Source organism: Octodon degus, unplaced genomic scaffold (assembly GCF_000260255.1).
Source record: "Octodon degus isolate 3935 unplaced genomic scaffold, OctDeg1.0 scaffold00024, whole genome shotgun sequence".
NCBI lineage: Eukaryota > Metazoa > Chordata > Mammalia > Rodentia > Octodontidae > Octodon > Octodon degus.
This window is the reverse complement of record NW_004524600.1, coordinates 6,195,323-6,202,488: the sequence shown is the minus strand read 5'-3', so window position 1 is coordinate 6,202,488 and position 7,166 is coordinate 6,195,323. Positions and strand designations below refer to the sequence as shown.

Here is a 7,166-nt window from a genome sequence, read left to right as displayed (position 1 = left end):
GCACATCTCTTTGGGTAAGTGTACATAGTAAGTCTTTCAATCTATGTACATTGGAAATCTTTCTATTTGCCTGTGTTTTTAATTTCTTCCAACAATATTTCATAGTTGTAGTGTTTTAAGTCTTTCACCTCCTCAGTTAAGTTTATTCCTATTTTATCTATTTGATGTTATGTTAGATGGAATTACTCTCTTAATTTCTCTTTATGATTGTTCTCAGTGCTATAGAGAAATGTAATTGATTTTTGTATGTTCATTTGTGTCTTGCAACTCGACTGAATTTATTATTTCTCATAGTTTTTGATGGAGTCACCTTGGATTTGTATTTATAAGATCATGGCAGCTGCACACAAGATCAACTTAATCTTTTCCTTTCCAACTTAGATTCTTTATTTCTTTCCCTTCCTTAATTGCTCTGACTAGGACTCCCAGTACTGTGTTGAGTAGAAGTGCTAAAACTGGGCACCCTTGCTCTGTTCTTGGTCTTAGACAATATTATAATATGAAAATGTTAGCTGCAGGCTTTTCTTATATGACCTTTATTATATGAAAGTAATTTCCTTCCAGTCTTTATTTGTTGAATGTTTCTGTAATGAAAGAGTGTGGAATGTTGTCAAGTGCTTTTTATGAAATGATCATGTAGGGGTTTTTCCCCTTTCTTCTGCTAATATATGTATTACATTGATTGATTTTTTGTTTAAATCACCCTTACATTCCAGGAACAAGTCCAAGTTGTCATGGTTATGATCCTTTTCATGTGCATTTGGGTTCAGTTGCTAGTATTTCTTGAGGATTTTTCGATGAATATTTGTCAAGGATGTTAGTCTGGAGGTTTCTTACATCTTTATAGGCTTTGGTAGCAGAGCAAGGCTGACTTCATAAGTGTTTTGAAAGTCTCCTTTCCTCTTTTTTTAGAAAAGTTTAAAAAGAATTGGTATTCATTCTTCTTAGATGCCTGGTAGACTTCTCTGGTAAAATCATTAGGTCCTGGGCTTTGCTTTGCTAAAAATTTTTGATCACTGATTCCAACTTCTTACTCATTGTTGGTTTGTTCAGAACTTTTTATGTTGTCATGATAAACTATAGGGTTTTTTTTCTTATTATAAGTTGTTGTAAGGTAATTTATAAACATCTTTTTTTCTGTATTAATTCAAACAATGGACCACATTTCTTCTGACAAAGACAGTAGTAAGCTCTAAACAAAATCAGCTTGCTGAATTTTTCTTCTTTACCTCTTGCGTAAGGATGGGACTTGATTTTCATTAATCCAGAGCTGCTGCACCAGAGATTATTTCAATCAACTCTTTGGTGATGACAGCTTGGCAAGTGCAATTGAATGTCAAAGTCAATTCATCAGTCATCTCAGAAGAGTTCTTGCTGGCATTGTCCATCGCCTTTATCCTAGTGCTTTGCCCACTGGTGGTGGGTTCCTCCAGGGAGTAGTAGATGATATTGGCCAGATTGTACTCTTGGTAATTCTGCAGCACATCAGCATCAATATCATCACAGATGCTCATGCTGTCAGCATTTGCGATGGTATTAAGAGAAAAGATGGGCTTTTCTTCTGTTTTAGAGGAGATAACAGACCTGAATCAATTAAAGATGACAAAGCCCTCATCAAACTCATATCCAGAATTGAGTAATTCAAGAGCAATGACAGATGCATCTCCAAAAGTAGGGGACTTTCTTCCCACATCCTTGAAGGTCACCAGAAACTGGTCAGAATGAGTCCTAGAAAGTATACCCCTAATTTTATCACCAATTCCAATGAGCATAACCTCTTTTCCAGCCACCGTGAGTGTGGTCACCGCATTCTTTATCTGTTTAGTGACTGAGGAATAAATAGCACCGCAAAGTCCTCGCTCCGAGGACACACCAATGAGAAGGCGTTTCTTTTTGTTTTCAGGTACGTTAATATTAGAGAGCAAGGGGCTGGAGAGATGGCTCAGTGGTCTAAAGCACCTACTTGGAACTAGCTTGGCAAAGCATCAGGGACCGCGGTTCAATCCCCAGCACCACATGCCAGCCAGCCTCGCCCCCTGGTGGGTTGAGCTGGCCACACACACACACACACACACACACCACACTCACTCTCTCTCTCTCTCTCTCTCTCTCTCTCAAATAAATTAAAAAAAATAAAATAAAATAAAAATATTAGAGAGCAAAAGATCCTATTCCATATATTCGAGCCAGTTTCTACTCCCTCTCAGCTCAGGTATATTTTGCTGCTGCTACCATTTTCATAGACTTGGTAATTTTCTGGATGTTTTTGATTGACTGCCATATTTTGGACTTGAATCCATTGTGGCTGCAAGGCCCAGGCTGACAGCCAACAACATTCACCCGAGAGAATGTGGTAGCAGCTTTGTTGAAGGTTGGGCCGATAAATTATAGTTTTGGTAAACAGTATTAGTTTTGATAAACTACATTTTTTTTTTTCAGAACCAGAGATTAAACACAGACCCTTGCACTTGCCAGGCAAGCACTTATTCACCTGAGCTATCTCGCTGGCCCCCCTAAAACTATGTTTCTAGGAACTAATTTCCTCTAAGTTGGCTGATTGGTTGGTGCGCGGGTGTGTGTGTGTGTGTGTGTGTGTGTGTGTGTGTGTGTGTGTGTATGGTACCAGGGATTGAATTTAGGACCCTGTATTTGCCAGGCATGTGCTTATTCTACTGAGCTATCTCCTTGGCCTGTAATTGTTCACAGTAGCATGTTACAATCCTTTTTGTTTTCACGGCATCACTTGCTTGTGTCTTCTTTTATTTCTGATTTCTGTTATTTGACTTCTTTCTTTCTTTCTTTCTTTCTTTCTTTCTTTCTTTCTTTCTTTCTTTATTGTCTAGCTAAGGGTTTTCTTTGTTTTTCTGTTTGTTTGGGTTTTTTTGATGACAGAGTCTCACTGCGTAGTTCAAGAACTCACTATGCAGCCCAGGATGGCCCTGAATTCATGGCAATCCTCCTGGCTCAGCCTCCCAAGTGCTCAGATTACAGATGTGCCCCACAATGCCCTGCTAGCTAAAGGTTTTCAAATTTTGATTTGTTTTCAAAAATCAATCTGAGTCTACTAATTTTTATCTGTTGTTTCTACTCTTTAAACTTGTTCTAATATTTTTTTATTTCCTTCCTTTCATTAACTTCAGATTTAGTTTGTTCTTTTTTCTAACTCTTTGAGGTATAAAGTTAGATTGCTGACAGAAATTTTTTCTTTTTTTTAATATTGGCACTTACAATTATGAGCTCCCCTCTTAGAACTGCTTTTGCTGGATCCAATAACTTTTGGTATATTGTGTTTTCACTGTTGTTTTTCTCCAGATATTTTCTTTCTTTTAACTTATTCCTTGGTTAATTAGCTGTTCAACACTTTGTTGTTTAATTTCCACATATTTGTGACCATGTAATTTTCTTTTGAATTATTACTGATTTAATTTCCTTGTGGTCAGAAAAAATGCTTGATTTAATCTTCTTAAATTTTTTGACTTATTTTGTGGCCTAAACATTATCTATTCTGGAGCATGTTTCATGTATACTTGAGGGCAATGTGTATTCTGCTGCTGAATGTAGTATATTACGCATGTCTGTAAAGTCTACTTGGTCTACAGTGTTCAAATCTGATGTTTCCTTATTTTTATAACTAGATGACAGCCATTATTGAAAGTTTGATATTGAAATCTCCTACTGTGAAGTGTTTGCTTGTCCCTTCCATTTTCTCAGGGGTTGCTTTGTATGTTTAAAAGTGGTAATATTATGTGTATAGAAGTATTTATATACGATATAACAATAAGTGCTATGTTGTCCTGGTGAATTGACCCCTTTTGATTTACAGTCTATGTTTTTCTGACATAAGTATAGCTATCTCTGCTTTTTTTTAAATTGTTGTTACTATTTGCATAGAATGACTTTATCCCTTCACTGTCAGTCTATGTGTGTCCATACATCTAAGGTAAATCTCTGCCAGGTGTGGCGATACAAGCCTGTAATCCCATAGCATGTGAGAGGCTGAGGAAGAAGGACCTGTGAATTTGAGGCCAGCTTGGGCTACATAATGAGTTCCAAACCAGCCTGAACTACATAGGGAGATACTATTTCTAAAAACCAAAAACAACATCAAAAAGCCCCAAAATCTAACCCTTCCCCCAAACAATTAAAATGAATCTCTTAAAAAAGTAAACTAAAATGATTCTGAAATAAATAAATAGTGAATCTCTAATAGATAACATGTGGTTGTATCTATCCATTTTCCATCAATTCAGTAACTTTTCAGAGTGGCAAGTTTAATTAATTTACATCTAATGTAATTACTAAGAAGGAAGAAATTAAGTGCTGTCACTTTGTTAACTGTTTTCTGTGTTCTTACAGTTATTTTGTTCCTTTCCCACCATCTTCCTGTCTTCTTTTGTATGTTGTTGACTTTTCTTTCCAGTGACATGCTTTGACGTCTTTCTTACTTTGTGCATCTTTTACAAGTATTTTGCTTTCTGGTTACCATGAGGTTTACACAGAAAATGTTACAGAAACCTATTTTTAATGGTTAACTACTTAATTTCATTCTCATACAGAGGCTGTATTCCAGTGCCAAGGAACTAGCTCAGCGGTACAGCGCCTGCTAGGCAAGCACAAGGTCCTGAAATGATTCCCGATACAAAAAAAAAAAAAAAAAAAAGCTCTATTCCTTCCCATCCCCCTTCCCACTTTGTTATCCATGTCAAAAAATTAAATATTCTATTGTATTTTTACCCATTAGCATAATTTTACACTTATGACTATTTTAATACTTTTAGCTTTTAAATTCTATACCAGAAATAAAAGTTATTTCCATGCCACCATTGCAAAATTACAGTATTTGTCTATATATTTACCCTTACCAGAGCTTTGTATTTTGTACAGAGAGCTTTGTATTTTCACATACTTTTTATGTTGCTGTGCAGAGAGCTTTGTAGAAGAGGAAAGAATTTATATTTTTCATTCCTCTTTTGCTGTACTCATGCTAGCGCTTGGGGAGCCTCCCAGGTTTTTCTTGTTGTCATCTTTACACGCGTACCCTTTTCCTTCCAGGTGAATCATTTTCAAGGTGCTTCTAGTCTCTTGTTGGATTTTCTTCTAGCACTTCAGGACATAAAAGCCCCACCTCTGACTTTAGCAAAGACAAATCTCAGCCTTCACGTATTCAAAAAGCTCTAATGGATAAGGATCTCAAATAAATTGTTTTACTCTCAACGCGCGGCTCTTCTTGGTCACGTACACACAATTCCACTGAAGCATGACAACTCTGAGCATCCAGTTATAGGAAGCACTTGGCCAGCCAGTGCCTGGCATGGACCCTCCTGCAACCTGGCGTATTCCAGAAAGCAGAGGTCCTGAAACCATAGAGGTGGGCTGGGGAGATAGCTCAGTAGAATAAGCGCTTGCCTGGCAAGCACAAGGGCCTGAGTTCAATCCCTGGTACTGAAAAACAAACAAACAAACCAAAAAATCAAAAACTGAAACCATGGAGGTAAGGGATTTCTGTGTCATTCCTTCCTAGAAAGATCCTAGACTGTACAGGTCTTTATCTAATGCACCTTGTACAATTTAAGTGGGAAACCCAACTTTCTCAACGCAGCAAACAGTTACATTGTGCAAACAGTAAGATAAAGTTTGAGTGAATTTTTTGGGGGGAGGGGTTTTGTTGTTTTTGCAAAAGGGTCTCACTATTCAGTTCAGGCGGGCCTTGACCTCACTATGTAGCGCAGGGTGGCTTCAGAATGACAACAATCCTCCTGCCTCAGCATCCTGAGTGCTGGGATTACATGCACGCACCACCACGCCCAACACAATTATTTATTCTGGTGAACTACACAATCTTAACAGTATGTTGTAAAAATGCTGAATTCTAAGTTCAGAAGTCTAGATAATTATTAGCAAAAACTGCTCCCTAATGTCAACAATAAAGCATGTGACAAAGGCAGAGGCTATGGTGAGCATTTAATTTGCAGGGGAATCTTCACCTGGAGCTTGAATGGCAACCCCTGGCTGCTAGCAGCACCCATGCCTATAAAACTCAGAACACTGCGGGGATACTCTAAGAGCACTTGGCAACTCCTTTTAAAAAAAAATTCCGATATATTTTCAACATTAAACCTTTATATCAATTTACAACCTGAACCACAAAGAGAGACCCTGTCTCAAGAAAAGAAAAGAAAGAAAAAGAAAACTGTACTCCAAACTGCAGAGTTGCTTTAGCTATGTAAATTCAAGTGCAATAAGTACATACGGAGCTACAATAGAAACAACTTCTCCTCCGCTTCTTGTCCTCCTTCTCCTGTCCCTTTTCCCCCCTCTCCCCTCCCCTCCCGCTCTTCCTATGGCTTTCCATCCCATCTTGTCCTTCTCAGAGGGATCTTGTTATGTTGCCCAACTTGTCATGGACTCCCAGGCTCAAATGACCCTCCTGCCTCAGTCTCCACAGGGCTGAGACTACCACAGAGTGGAAACTGCAGCAAGCAAGATGAGCATTAGGGCATGGCCACACTAGTTGGAGACTTTTCCTGCCTCACCCCGCTGCCACAGTTTACTCCCCTCTCCTTATCCAAGCCCGATCTCTCCTACACAGGAGGAGGACTCCAGGTACTCTCCTTATTGCCCCCAAGAATGTGAGCTCTTTATTCTTTGACCTTATCACACTTTGTACTCCTCTCTGTTTATCTATGTTCATCTGATCCTTAGCCCTTGCTGCTGGGCTGGAAGTTTTAAATTTAATAATAAACTACTGGGGTGTGTCTCCGTGTCAATCTGCTCGATGTTTTTAAATGTGGTTCCTAGATAAAATTATATTGCTGCCTTCTTTCATATAAATCTGGATCTCATTTGAGTAGGTATTCCTACCTAATGTCTCCCTAGAAACTTCTAGGGGATGCTGACTCCTATTTATGGTAGATGAATTTATCTGGTTTAAGGTTGACTGAGGGCACATGCTATGACATAGTTTGCACTTAAGAAAAAGCCCTGGGGGCCAGGGAGATGGCTCAGTGGAATAAGCACTTGCCTGGCAAGCACAAGGGCCTGAATTCAATCCCTGGTTCTACAAAAAAAAAAATAAACTTGCTCCTGACTGTCTGATTATCAATAAAAAAAAAAAAAAAAAAAAAAAAAAAGTAAAAGCTCTTGAAACAGAGGCCTCATAATTTGGG

General features: G+C 38.4%; 1 pseudogene; it reads right to left on the bottom strand.

Moving 5' to 3' along the window:
• Positions 1-1,259: 1,259 nt before the first annotated feature.
• Positions 1,260-2,296, bottom strand: LOC101573020 (annotated as a pseudogene).
• Positions 2,297-7,166: the final 4,870 nt, after the last annotated feature.